Below are 14,693 nucleotides of genomic sequence, written 5' to 3' on the forward strand. Positions count from 1 at the left end.
CCACAATTAAAGAGCTAATCAAGGTCAACAGCTCCTTTCAAATACAGTTTAGTACAAAATCCTAATGCAGGAATTACACAAATTGATATTGTCAATATAATGGATTCAAACCAATTGTGCTAAACAAGGTTGTATCAAGTCTGCACTCTGTATTAGGTGAGGGCTAATTCTGTCTAGCAGCAGTGGAGGCGAACAGAAAAACAGATACATCAAGCCTTCACAGTTTGGATTTATTACTGAGGTGATTTTTACCCCTCAAAGAATTCATTAGTCTAAGAAAACAGTGCACTTTTAGGGATTTTGTACCACTCAGAAGACAAAATGTGTAAGATGGAATGCACAAAATGYGTTGGTCTAATATATAGGAGATATAAGGAAAGACCTGTCATGAGGGAAAATGAGCTTGGAGAATAAATGTAAGCTGCAGTCTTTTGAGAAGAAACATTTGGTGACAAAGGACTCCTCTGCTCAGGTACCCAAATGTAGTGCACTACTTGAGATATCATAGAATCATAGAATTGGTAAGGTTGGAAGGGACCTCTGGAGATCATCTAGTCCARCCCTCAAGCGAGTGGCCCATACGGGGACTGAGCCCATGACCTTGGCATTATTAGCACCACACTCTAACCAACTGAGCTATATCTTAAAGTATCCAAGACACAAGGCTCAGCTGGCAGATGTGAGAAGAGACCTACAGGAAATTCATCCTCTTCCAGCATGGCAGATACTCTAGAGCATCTCAAATGGACCCTAAGAGAGAGGATTAGCAGACCTAAATTCCATCACCGAGATGTATTTTTGTTCTCTCTTGGATCATGTGACACCTCAGCAATGAAGTAACTACTCCTATTTGCTTTCCCTCTCAGGCACTTCGGTGTTTCACAGATAACACCAACTGTTCAGTGTCCGAACTGGTCCCTCTCTGGTAGGTGTGAGCCTCGTCATCTCCCTTTTAGGCATGGGGATTTAGAGAAATGTCTGCAGTCACTCAGAGAATCAGTAATGCTGTTTTTTCTCTTTGTTTCCCACTCAGATTCCAAAATTTCCACTGTGAAGGGGTTTCTGGGCTGGCGGACTGACATTCTTTTTAAATTGAACCAAATGGTATTCCCATAGTGGCAAGACCCAACAAGGGAGGAGAGCTTTCTCCAGGGAATGAGGGACATCCAGGTGTGCAGGGTAATGCTGCTCGGGAGTGGAGAGCTGCTCACAGCAGATGGTAGAGCTCCCTGGAAGGGGAAGCCTTTCAGCTCCATCCATACAGCTGTCAGAGGAGTGCTTCAAGCCAGCCCTCATGATGACTTTTTCTCTTGCCAGCACAAAGGCAGCCTGATACGATGAGCAAAGCAGCAAGAACCCGTGGGGTTTGGCACTATACATGAGTAAGAGACAATCCCCATCCAAAGGRCTGCTAATGTGAAGGCACATTGTTAAAAGCAGGGAAAATAGCACTCCACTATGTGGTGAAGAACCAGCTTAGCTTTAATGTTGAACACAGTGTCTTTATTCTCTGCAGGTAATGGGGCACTGGATCACACAGAGAATCACAGAACGGTTGAGGTTAGAAGGGACCTCTGGAGATCRTCCAACCCCACTGCTCAAGCAGAGTCACATAATGCACCTTGCCCTGGATTGTGTCCAGATAGTTGTGAATATCTCCAAGGAAGGAAACTCTAMAACCTCTCTCTGGGCAACCTGTGCAGGTGTTCAGTCACCATCACAGGAAAGAAGTTTTTCACTCATGTCCAGTCATAACTTCCTGTGTTTCAGTTTGTGGCCATTACCTCTCATCATGTCTTGGGCACCACTGAGAAGAGTCTGGCCCCATCCTCTCTACACTCTCCCTTAAGATATTTGTAGACACAGGTAAGATCCCCCCTCAGGCTTTTCTTCTCCAGGCTGAAGAGTCCCAGCTCTCTCAGCCTTTCCTCAGATGAAAGATACTCCTTAATCATCTTAGTAGCCCTCTGCTGTGCTCGCTCCAGTAGCCCTGTGTGTCTGTTGCACTGGGGAGCCCAGCACTGGACACAGTACTCCAGATGTGGCCTCTTGGGTGAAAGTTTCTTCCCAACTTTGCAGACATGAGCTGGCTCCTTCCCTTCATCTCAGCTTTTACCTCTTGACTCCTCTATTCTGGGGAAATGTATGGGGTGACCACAGTTCTTGCTCCTACCCTCCAGGCTGCTCTTGGAGTGGTGGGAGATGGTAAACCTTTCCGGGGTCCGTGTGAAAGAAACTAAATGGGAACACGAAGGTGGTAATGGAGTGGAAGCAGAGCAAGGAAAGCCTTGCTGATGGATTATTAGGCACTGTCAAAGTTTCAGCAGAGTGGAAAACTTGGAAGCTGGAGTGAGTAGTAACCCATAAAAAATTACCTCTTCCTTTTCCTGTTCATAGCAGGGCAGCGTGTCCAGATCAAAGCCGCCCGTCACTGCTTGGCCTCAGTTGCACGATTTACGAGGCACTGGGGCACCAGCCCATTAACAGCCATGGTAATTCATTGCAAGGGCAACAGGAGGTGTAAATTCCCTCCAAACTTACACATTTACCTAATTGTCCCCTAACTGCTGGACCTGGATATCTGAGGGACTGAAGTTACAAAAGAGGAGGACCATGAAAGCCATGACAGGGAAGGAGAGCAGGACTGAGGAGAAAGTCAGTGGCAGGTAGAATGAGTGAGAGAGGCATGACCTAGGAGGCAGGCCCTCTTTCCTTTGCACCCATTAAGTAGCAAAAAAGTCTCATTGTTTTTAATTGCATTTTGACCTTCCGGTGTTCCTTTCAGTTGTTTCTCTTGGGATTGGTGTTGGAGAAGGAGCATGCTTCGTGCTCGTGGGCAGCTGGGAGGCCTCCACGCTTTTCAAGACTTGTGAGACAATGTGCTCTGCACACATGGCAGTCCCCRCCAGCTGCCAGCAACTGCTTCAGGGGAAAAAAATCATTGATAGCAGCAGGTAACACCAGCTAACGGGAAATACAGGGTTCCAATATGCTTTGGGACATGCTAGTGAGCACCCAGTGTATGTTGTCTGCTGGTGCAGGCCTCACTCACTGAGAAACCCACACGTTCAAGGTTCAGCCATCCCTGGATGGATAACATCCATCTACAGTTCCCTTACTTTACTGATGGTATTCAGGCAGCRTGTCTTCTTCTACAGTCTTCTGTAATACATCCAAATTCAGAAAAGYTGTGCAAAGTCTTTGCTGTTCTACAAAGACCAGCTTCATTCTTTATTTTCTTGTTTCTAGCTACTGTGCCATTTTTTTCTCTATCTTTCCTCTGTCTTTTTCCTCCTCTCAGTCTGCCAATCCCCCTTTTCCATTTATCRTCACCATTTTTCACTTAATGCTCTATTTTCCCAGCACCAGTATCCTGCTCTGCTGTGCTTGACTCCGGTTGTTTCTGGCTTTCAAAACTGTGCCTTTCTGTTTAATCTTCCCTGACTTTATTCAGTCTTTGGATGTTCACTGTGTAAATGCTCAACTCTGTAACATTAGCTAATATTTGATATCAGAAAAACTTTCCTCTCAGCTATAGGAGTAGGTTTTACATAAGTGTACCTTTACAAGAAAACTCTGAATTTGAGTTTTCTACTGCCACAGTGGGTAAACTAGAACTAAAGCCTCATCAGAGACGCAGGCCTATGAGAGAAGCAGTGAAGATAAATAGTTTCAGAAACAGAATGAGAATATCACAGGTGATATTCAATAAGGAAGATAAGGTGGCCAGATGAATGGAGTGCCTTCTGGCAAAAATCTTCCTCCCCCTCTCCCCAAAAAAGCTGCCATCTTAAATAAATTCCACTGCGTTTGCTTTCATTTCACTTGTAACTTACCATGCRTCTTTTCTTTTTCAGGCAAAACAAGAAACTAATTGCTGTGAGTCATTTCCCTCAAAAAAACATTTTCTTTTCCTTAGTCAGAGGTTCACAAGAAATAGGCCTGATTTCCCATCCTCAGCTTACAGTGCGCTTGACCCTGCGGTCACGGGAGCAGGCAGATGTGCCGCTGGGCTGGGAGAGCACTGGTTTGGCTCAGCAGGGGACAGGGCTGTGAACAGCTAAATGGAGATGAGAACTGAGTGTTTCCTGTTCGCGTCTCACAGAGCAAACACCAGCCTTTAAAGCATGACCAAGAATGAGAATTGGGCAGCGATCTTTAGTTAAAAGGTAACCAGAAGGAGGGTAAATGGGCCGAATGTGAAGTACAAATGAGAAGACGTTGGCCTAGCTGGGAGAAAAGGGTACTGTTAAGGTAACAAAGTAGAAGGAAAACTTGTGAGATTTAAGTTCATAAATGCAATTGACTCTTGTAAATGAGATTTAGTCCCTTTAGCGCTTTTTAGCTGCAGAGACAACTTCACTGCTAGCTGAGAGGAAGGAACACAGAAATGTAGCTATTCCATGAACCAGGTGTAGTGGAGCAAAGGGAAGTTTAGGACTCTGTCTGCCAGTTGCAGCTTCCTGGAGAGAAGATCCCATCCTCACATGCATCTTCTCCAAGGTCTGTCACCCTGGGAGGAGACAAGAAGGAGAGGAGGAGAGGTTTTTGTTACTGGTGTTTGTTACTTTCCCAGAAATAAGCCTGGTAAACATTCTTGGATGTCGCCACGTCAGTTACTTGCAGTTGATTTCCAGCTCACTACAAGCACTGACAGATGGATTGACTGAGGGTTATTTTTTGTATCCGCTTTTACAGGCAGATAGATCATCTTCACCAATCAGAAAGGATGAGATGAAGTCCTTCAACAGCCAGTGAGAAATGAAGCTGGGCCATGAGACACSAAGCCTTTGATAGTGCAGAGAAGAGAAGTCCAGCGTGTGAAAGGCCAGAACCTCCATCAGGTCTTGTAACACATGTGAAATCAATCATGATCACAGTTTCTGTAGCATTCAGTTGTCCAAGCCATAACATGACACCCTATGGGGAAGGAAAGGCATCCTGTGGGCCAGGGGAAGAACTATCTAYGGTTTTAAGAGGTTGACTGGGAATTAAGAGACTACTTTATGGTGGTTACACTCTGAATTTATAGTTTCCTCTTCTTGATTTTTAATGTTCTCCTGCCAAGTTACCTATGGTTTGTCCCATAACTTCAAGCTGCCCTGTGGTCTGACATGTCCCAGTACCACCTGGGACACATAAAAGAATAAAAAACAAACAATCTGTCAAAATTTCAAAGAAGAGAAGGGCCGCACTTCAAAATGTAGGATTCTTTTCTGGATCTAAACCCTAGTTCTCCCTACTGTTGGGTCAGAATGTAATAGATTTGCCCTCTGCTGTGGGACAAAAGTGACGTTTAGATACAGATTAGAACTTTTTCAGAGATCCAGAAGCATGATTTGGTTACCTGGTTATCCAGAAGCTTTTGGCTGTGGCGTTCAGTAAATATCTATAGTCACTTAATCTYTCTGATTGCCTCTTTGAGGACAGAGACATTCTGCACACATCTGTTCTCAAGAGATGGAAGTAGGTTCATCAGCAATCTCTCTCTAAGTTTCAAAGATCAGGACTGATCAGAGCAGTTCTTTTGAAACTTCCCATTATTTTCCAGAAAAAAATGAAGTTGTGTCGCACACTGCTGCTAATAAAACTTCTACTGAGAAACTGCTATTAGTTAGTTGGAGGTGAGAGGCTGCCCCAGAGCCACAGGTTTGGAAACCTATATGAAATACTTCTGGAAAACTGTCCATATTCAAGGAATGCCTAGAAGCTTGAGTGGCTTTTACAGAGCTGTCTAGGGAAAAGCCAAAAGGCAGCAGTGAACAGGCTGGTTTCAGAGAATAGGGAGAGATCTGGGAAACTCCTAGATGGGAAGGAGGCAGGTGTGCAGAAGAGGAGATYTAGTGCGAACATGAATGACCGTACATGATTGCATCATTTTACATACAACAGACCTCTTTGAAGAACAAGTACAACCAATACTTTCATAAATGCCTGCTAAGATGATGTCCCATTGTGTATGAAGGAATCCCAGTACATAATCCATTCCATYTTTGTCTTCCCTTTCCATTCCACTTTAATTTTGAGAGCAAAGAGCCTTTTGTAGACACTCCCATCCCAGTTTATGCCTTTGCCTGGCCTTCAAAGTAACCCTTCAAATGTAAGGCCAAGAACTCGCAATGGTGAAAGTATTCCAGGTAAAACCACTGGTAGCAGAAAAATGGAAAGAGGGCTTTCCATCGGTGGCATTGTTAACATGATCTTTGTTTCAGAGAGCAAGTCAGGCTCTATAACTGTTTGTGTGTCATGGGGTCTGCCTGTTTCTCTCTTTTCATGAAGGCCCTTTCTCATCTCCCAGGCTGTGTCTCCATCTGTTTCTTGGGCTGCTGACCCCCTCTCTCCTTCTGTGTCTGTCTCTTCCCAGTAGGGAGCTGAGGCTGCCATGTGTGGGACTGCAGCAAGGCAATTCCCTGACACATTCATACTCAACAGGAGCAGAAATACAAACCCAGCGGTGGGAATGAGCTGCGTTTTCTCTTGACTGCCCTGCCCGATGCCATGTTCCAGCAGCTCACTTCAATGGCCCTAAAACAATTAGGAGGTTTGAAGTTTCACACGCCCCAGCAGATACAGACACAACTCATCTGTTATTGCAGCCCCAGCGCACAACACTCTGTAATCCCAGGCAAATGATGTGGGGAGTCATGAACTTGGCAACCCCTCCTTGACCTTTGCCTGAGAGTAGGGTCATCCCTAATATCCGGTATGGATGCTGGTTGAGCTCGGGTACCAGTCTCTTTCAACCAAGGTGTGGGGAATCCAAGCATCCCGACCCAGGGCATTGCCTGACAACTCAAGCATTAAACATTAATCTTGGTAGGATTTTCACTCCTCCACTTGTGAGGCAGAAGCAGATGAGGGATTTGTTCTCTAAAGCTGACTGTATAAAAACCAGGCCCTYGAACTGGCTCCCTGTAGCTTGGCCATCTCTTTGGGGTTTTGCCTTTCATTATATGCTGTTACCTCTGGTCTTTTGGGGAGATTTTCTTCCTTTACCTTCTGGCGGATYGTTGGGGTGGGGACTTGGGCTCAAATACCTGGCTGCCAGGTCAAAAGAGCTGTGTTCCCACAGTCCTGCAACATCCAGCTCTCAGTGGTGAGCTGGATGTTGCAGTGGCGAACGCTCCCATCCCTTGAGCAACCAATGTCCTGCAGGACTACATGCACCTTCCYCACAGAGCCATACCTGGAGCTATATGGGTATTGCTGTAAAGTCACCACCAAGTTCACTGGACCTTTCTCTTTTCAGCATTACTGTGGTCTCTACCTCATTCCCAAGGAACCTCATTCCCTACTGTCTTCATTCTGATCTTCAAATTTTGGAGAACTCCAGTAGTGGTGTGGTGGGCACTGTGGGACACCTTCCTAAAAAGGAGGATGTGTGCGCTGTGGGGCTCCATGACCAAAGGAGAACTCAAGGGTCTTCCTTGGGCTGCGAAGAGGCCTGTGTTTGCAGTAGAAGCTCAAGCGGTAGCATGCAGTAGTGGCTATTTTACCTGTGAGCAAAACAACCATCAGAGATGCAACATAAAAGCAGACTTTGTAAAATGCTCTTCAGAAGTCTTCCGTAAGTGCAAAGGAAATACCTTCATTCTCTGATTCTATCTCATCTTGCTATGGCCTAGCCAATGCCTTCCCAACCTCCAGTCAGGAAAGCTCACCTCTCCTTAGCACCCAGGAAGCACTTTTATCCTCTAAGGACAGTGTTTTGAGACAAGGATAGGATTCTCTTTTTCAGAGTCATATCCTAAGAAGATAAGTAAATATGCCACAAACACTAAGTACGGGTTTTAGGGTTTAATGCTAAATGTCTCTCCACAGCCTCCAAGCGAGGAAAGGTGGAGAGGGTAGGAAGAATTACCCTAATAATGTTCATTAACCATGCCCTAGCCTGGAGGACTGCTTGGTGCTCTGATTGACACAGCTTGGGATAATGGTGTTAACCAGAGAGGAAGAACCTGGGTGCAAGTCTGGCCAGCTGCTGAGAATGAAGGAATGAAGGAATGCTGGTTACCAGCATGTTATGAAAGAACTCACCCGAGGAAAGAGCTAGAACTGGCAAAGGAGGACAGACGGTGTCAAGATGACAAGGGGAAGAGGGTCTTCCCTTAGCCCTRTAGCTATAGGGATACAGGCTCTGAATATCTGCTCTCTCATTTACCTCTGGAAAGGCCTGCCTGCCTACCTCTTCTGTCCTTCTCCTTTCTGCTGTGGATATTCTAGTAAGAACCTGTGCATCTTGGGTCATTTGTCTCATGGGGGTCTGCTCTGTGCCTTATGTGTCTGGCTGGGGATGAAGAGCTGAGAGAGGCAGGATAAGACCTTCACATCTAAACAGCCTTGTAGTCAGGTAGGAGAATGAGACAAGGAAGGGAGGCTGCTGTGAGCTGATAGTGAAGGTCTAGAAGGGTTTCTCAGCTCCAGTCTTCAGGGCTAGGCTGCTGGTTTGGTTTGATGTTCTAGAGGTACAAAACTGCCTGCTTTGTCTGGCTTGGCTCTCCCTCCCGGAGGTCTCCCAAGAATGGCCAGCTCTGCATCTCCTCCTGCCTGGCAGCCTGGGTGAGGACAGCGGAGCAGCAGCTGTGGGAGGGATTTGGGAGCACATGTCTCAGCAGAGGGGAGGATGAGAAGGCACTGGGTACCCCATAGATGCTGCCAGCCCCAGGCACTCAGAAATGAGGATAAATCTCTGACTTGAGAGCCTGCAGTTCTCMTGAATTAAAGGACCATAAAAAGCCTTTGAATTTCTTAAAGCCTTGTGCCTGCTGTCAGTTATGTTGTTGTTCTTGGTGCTATAGTTAGGAGCCTTTTTTTAAAGGGAAACTCCAGTATTGTTGTACAAACCTCTGCCTCCAGGCTCAGAGTCTCTAAGCTAAGCACTGAGTTGTGCTCACCTCATGCTGAGCCACACAGTCCTCTTGGGCTGCTCTAGAGTCCATGGCCTGGAGGCAAGTGCAGCATATTGTGCCCTGCCCGTGTCATAAAAACCTTCCAGTAATCACTGAAGAGTTATGAAGAGATACCCTGGGGTTTCTTTGCTTTTGTTTCAGAAACTTGAAAGAYGTCACCTTTTGACTAAAGACAGAGAAAGGCTTAAACCCTTCCTCTCCAAAAAAAGAAAGAAAGAAAAAAAAAAAAAAAGGCATCCTTCACTGTGTTGCCTTCAGGAGCTGAAAGCTTTTAAAAAAGAAATAAAAAACACCTGGTGTTAAGCAGGTGGTGACAATATCTTAGCATTATCTGGCAGGGTCTTCTACCTCCCCACTAATAGTGAGCCTCTGGTTTGATCAAGAAGAGCTTTGAGATGATACATCTCTCTAGCAATTGCTTTCTAGACAGATGAGGTCCTAAACAACAGGGGAGGTCTTCCCATGCCCTGTGCTGTCCCTATTCCTGTCTTGCCACAAGAGATACAGCATATGCAGAGATGGAGAGAGGAAGTTTTTTCCTGTTCCCACCTTCACTATCAGAAAAACGTGCCGTGAGAGAAAACGGAGACCCAGGGCCACCATCAGACAAAGCAGGGTCTCCTCAAATGCAAGCCTGAGGAATGGGGAGCAAAAGCATCTGTCATCAAGGGCTGCTGCTGGCTGCCAGGCCCCAGGAAAATGCAATTAAAGCATCTGAAGTCTGGGAAAGGCAGCGAGCTGAGACTATGTTGAAATGAAAAAGGAAYGAAAGAAAAAGAGTGAACTCTTTCCGACATCTATTTTCTTTGGGATGTGTACACTGATGGTTTAGCAAGATCTTCTGGTTGTTTTTCCATGTTGCTGCCTTTGGCCCCTTGTTCAGAGCAGCTGAGCTGGAGATACAAGAACACAGCAAACTCCAGGGAACAGAGCCGGCCTCCGAGGGCTAGCGCATCCCAGTGCCAGCTCGCCTCTGCAAAACCCACTGGGAAGAGCAAGGCCTTGCAGGAGCCGCTGCCTGGCTTTCTTCTCTTCTGACTCYGACAGCCCAGTACCCGAGCTCAATGTCCGTGTGAGCAGTGGGTCTTGCTCCAATGCAGAGCCCGGTGAGGGAGCAGCCAACCCAGGGARATGGTGCCCCAGCGAGCCCTTTGACTCTTGGCCTTGCACGCTCTCTGCTCTCCCAGACCTTTGCTGTGGCCTTCACTCTGTAAAGGYGCTGCATGCCAGCTGCAAACAGAGGTCAGAAGGAAGAAGTACTTCCCATCTGCCCACTGCTTTATTTCATGTGTATTGAAAGCAGAGAGGCACAAGCCCTCCATCCTACCTCCTCGTGCTGGCCTGCTGTGTTCCTGACATGGTGGAGAGAGTCAGCCTCCTGAAAAGCACTTGTGAAGTGGGGTCAGGTCCCCATAGGGTCTTCCACTGCCACAGGTCGGTSTAAGGCTGGGGCCGTCCTGGTTGCAAAACCTGGCTAGCCTGGTGCCACATGGCCACAGCACTGTGTACCCCGACGGGAAGGTGGTGGGGGTGCCAAGCACAAGGCAGCGTTTAATCCRTGTAGCCGTTCTCTGCTGACAACGCCTCTCGCAGGGATTGCAGAGTAGCCAGCGTGCTGCGGTTGGATTGAGCAGGCAGATTTAATTAAGTTGCGATTTAATTACCTATCAGCATCCCTATTTAATAAAGCTCAGGAGGATTTTAATTTAAAAAAAATAATAATAAATGATGTGSCCTGTCACAAAGCAGCAACAGTGGTGCCCAGTCCAGGCGCCTGGCCTGGGCAGCCTTGGGATAGCGTTTGCAGGCAGAGCTCATGGCCTCCAGAGATGAGGTGGGTGGATGTGGGAAGAGCTGGATCATGCCACTATGGCATTGGCCTGCAAGAGCTGGTGCATGGTGGCAGATTGCAGGAGGGGGAACACGACCCACTGCTCAGCAGCCAGCAGGACACCCCAGAGCTCCAGGCTGACCTCCAAGTGCTCCCTCTCCCTCCTCCATTTGCTCGTTTTGCCTCTCTCGTGCAGAGAGTGAAAGGGACTCATAAACTCACACCCACTGCTGGCAGCCATGTGTTCTCCTGAATATGGTCTGTTGCTTTTGCCTTCTGCTGAAGGTTTCTCCCCATGCTGGGAGACTGGCTTTTRTGGTGGTTGGCATCTCTCTGGTATTCTTGTTAGATTGCAAAACCAAGGTGGGGATGCTGATTTTGAATATCTAAGAAAGAGCTGGTGCGTTATTTTCACCTGACCYTTAATTTTGGCTCCCTAAGCCAAATTCAAAGTGCGTATCCAGAGCTGGGTGTGATAGTCAAAGGCATCAGAACTGGGGGAGGCTTGGAGATAGACATTTTGCTTTGACTTGGCCCTTATTTCTGCCTAACCCAAGCAATTCTTCTTCTGCAATCGCTCTTAAATAAAAGAGAGAGAGAGAGCAGTAAGTTGGGATGTTAACTCACAGACGTGCCTAGAGTCTGGCAGAATTTCCACAAAGAAGATTTTCGGCCACTTTAGTCACTATCTCTTTCTAAACTCCTCCTAGTCTCCTAAACTTGTTCACAGCATTCATCATGCTGTTTTGCTGAAGATGTTTCTTAAGGGTTTAATGTTKCCCAAAGTTTTGTTTGTTTGGGATGAGACCCAGCACTGTGGTGAGCTACCCTGGGATGAAGCTCCCTGGCTCTATGCAAGCTTGGTGCTGGCTGGCATGCTCTCAACTTTTGTCACCAGTAGGAGTGGATTTCTCCTTCTGCAGCATATGTTTGTCCTGTTCCCTGGTTTAGAGCTTTTCTTCAGTGAAGGCTCATCCAGACCTTGTGCGCCTTGCCAAACCCCACCACATCTCCACATTGATTAGGAAATATCAACACCAGGTTTAGTATTTTGAACTACGATAATTATAAACACAATATAAAGGAAGCAGTCTTTCTGATCAGTGAAAATGAAGCAAACTCTTAACTTTTCCCTAGTCACCAGCATCACACTAGAAAAGACCTTACCTCCATCCTAAAATAATTGCGTTACTGCACCTGTACCTGGAACCTTGTGTGTGGCTTCTCTCGCTCTYGCTCACACCTCTAAAGACGATTGAATTCGGGTCACCCACCACCAGAGCACCTCAGCTCGGGCTGACTGGTCCTCTCTCTCCATCCCCCTCTGGACTGCCACTCTCCAGCAGGGATAACTGCTGGAGCCAGCAAGAAACAGACCTTGATATTTCTATTGTTTCTGGTAACAGCGCCTGTCCTGAGACCCCAGGCCTGACAGATTGACATAACAGGTTAATAAGTGCTTTCCACTTCTCCTAAAGGCTAATTAAATATTAATCCACTTGGTGAGGTCAGCAAAAATAACAAACAATTGGCAGAGTGAAATTCGTTTAATTAATTCTCTTGTGGAGGTTTTTCAAGCATCTTCCTCCCCTGACACACTGCTGCCTCGGCTGTGGTAACCTACAGTGAAATTAGGCCTTATTCGTTCTGGGCCTGTTTTTCTCAGTTATTTAATTTTGCTTCTCTTTTGTTTTTTAGCTTCTGAATGCTTGTTGGGTATTGTCAAGGGCCCTAAGTGCAGAGAAGTGAAGAGAAAGAAGAGAATGGAGAAGTAAGGTGAAAAGAGGAGGAAGAAAAGGTAAATGAAGTCTTCTTAGAAGGTTTCAGCCTTCAACTGCCAAAAGCATGAAATACTTTTACTCTTTGCAAAATGAAATTCTGGCACAGTGTTTTGAATGTTAATTTTGTTGCCAGAAATATCAAGAAACAGGTAGCTTTGCTATATCTAGATAAAAAAGAGGGTCAAATAAATATGGTTCCCAAATGAAAGCACCAGCAAATCAAGATCGGGCAGGGGCTCTGCCCTGGTGCTTGTAGTTGCTCCCCAACACCTGTAGCCCCCAGTGCTTGCAAACCAAGGTGACTGTTTCTTGCTGTGTGTGACCCTCGCCAGGGAGGCAGAGGCAGAGCCCTGGCACCTCTGGGTGCTGGGGGAGCCTGTGGCTCCTGAACCTCTTCGCACAACCAGATATTTTAAGCATCTTTCCTCTTCTCACTGCCGCTTCCCTTAGGGATAGCTAGACCATTTGCTGCAATAGGATTGCTGGAAAGTCCATTCCTTTTGGTGGCTGGCTGAGTCTTTTATCAGAACAACTTACTTTTTCTTCTGTAATGAAATTCATCTGACTAACAACCCCTACTCTAACRACCCCACAGCCAGACCTTGTTTGCTTTACTGCTGTATGCCCCATTGTAGGGGATGCTGTGGGCTGCCCTAGAGACAACTCTCTTCCATGCCCACCATATTTAGCATGACCATGTAACTGGCCTGGCTGTTTTTCTTTTTCTCGCTTCCAAAGAATGTCCCTAAAAGTGCTACCCGTTGGCATTCAGTTCCCGTATTGAACATTTTTGGATACCGCACCTTGCTACACTCTTTAACAGTGAAGAGGAATGATGAATCATTTTGCTGTCTCTGTAGGAGTTGTCAGGGCACATCATGGCACTGCTGCCTCCATCTTCCAGTCTCTGCAGGTCAGCACCATCCCTCCCTCCGTAAGTACCCTGAGCCTGCCCGGAGAGCCTGCTGCTGTGTCTGGCCCTGCACTCACAGGAATCGCTCTCTGAGCAGAGCTGAGAGGATCCACAGCTCCTGGATGCAAAGCTTTTCCCTCAGCAGTCATGTAAATTGCACAGCAAGCACCCCTTTGCTTTGGTAGGGGTGGCACAGTGCAAGTCAGCTCAGCTGGCCCCTAGGGACACCAGGACATGGACCTGCCTCATGGCTCTAAGTTCAGGAACAGAAGGAAAAGTGATGATGCAGAGGACAGTGCAAGTGGAGATCAATGAGCAATTCCAGGAAGGAAACCAGAGCTCTAAAATGTGTTCTTAAAAACAAAAAACAAACCTCCCAAAGAATGAGGGTTCAAAGCAAAATTCTTCAGACACAAGAATTGCTTTGAGTCTGTCTGCAGCTTTTTCTCTAAGCATTTGCATCTCAGGAGGAGGGTTTCCCCATGGATACTGCATGGCTGACTTCCCTGTGCCTCAACTTGCAGCTCATGCTCACCTTTCAGCATGACAAGAGGAAGCATCTTSAGGCATCTAAGTCTTCCAGACATCAGCTGTAACTGGAGACAACTGAGGGAGGGTGGAGAAACTTCCTTTGGTTTACTGCTTTAGTTCCACATTAATTTTTTATTTATCTGAAAGTGGCACTGGAAGGGTTTTCAAAGTGAGTCTAAAGTAATTAGGCGTTCTTGTTGATGGATTGCACTGGAGAGACATGTGGATTATTTATTACAAAGTCACTTGCTGGAAAGGTTAGAGGCTGAGAAGTAATTATTTTTTCTTTTTCTTCATTTTTTTCTTTTTTCTTTTTTTCTTTTTTTTTTTTTAAGTGTCAGAATCAGCAAGGGAGAGTAGCTGAAGTTCCTCTGTGAAATATTCCCTCCTGGCCAAGTCCCCCTATAATCCCTTCTTCTGTGGTGGCATATAGGTGGGCCTCCAGGGAGGGTTTGGAACAGAAACTTATTAAATCTCAACTGCTGGACTTATATTTTGGGTTGAGATCCTACCCAGCACCCACCTTTTTGCACCCCAAGGCCACTCACAAGTTCCCCACTCTTTGACCCGAACAGGACTGTGATCTGCAACAGGTTTTGAAGCCACCAGGCTCACTGAGACAAGCCCACGAAGACTCTGAGGATCCCTGGTTTGCATGGCATGTCTGGYGCATGTCTGGTGGGTGTTGTGAGCAGTACTAGGAGAATTCAGTGCTTCCAGCAACCTCA

General features: G+C 46.5%; 1 long non-coding RNA gene across 1 annotated transcript; it reads left to right on the top strand.

Annotated features, from left to right (window-relative positions):
• The first annotated feature begins 864 nt into the window (after positions 1 to 864).
• Positions 865 to 2,847, top strand: LOC146601589 (uncharacterized). The gene is made up of 3 exons (XR_014895255.1): positions 865 to 925; positions 1,517 to 1,866; positions 2,786 to 2,847. It is a non-coding gene; the product is annotated as an uncharacterized LOC146601589 (long non-coding RNA).
• The last annotated feature ends 11,846 nt before the right edge of the window (positions 2,848 to 14,693 follow it).

Source organism: Rhea americana, unplaced genomic scaffold (assembly GCF_003343005.1).
Source record: "Rhea americana isolate MKP2758 unplaced genomic scaffold, rheAme1 scaffold_10, whole genome shotgun sequence".
NCBI lineage: Eukaryota > Metazoa > Chordata > Aves > Rheiformes > Rheidae > Rhea > Rhea americana.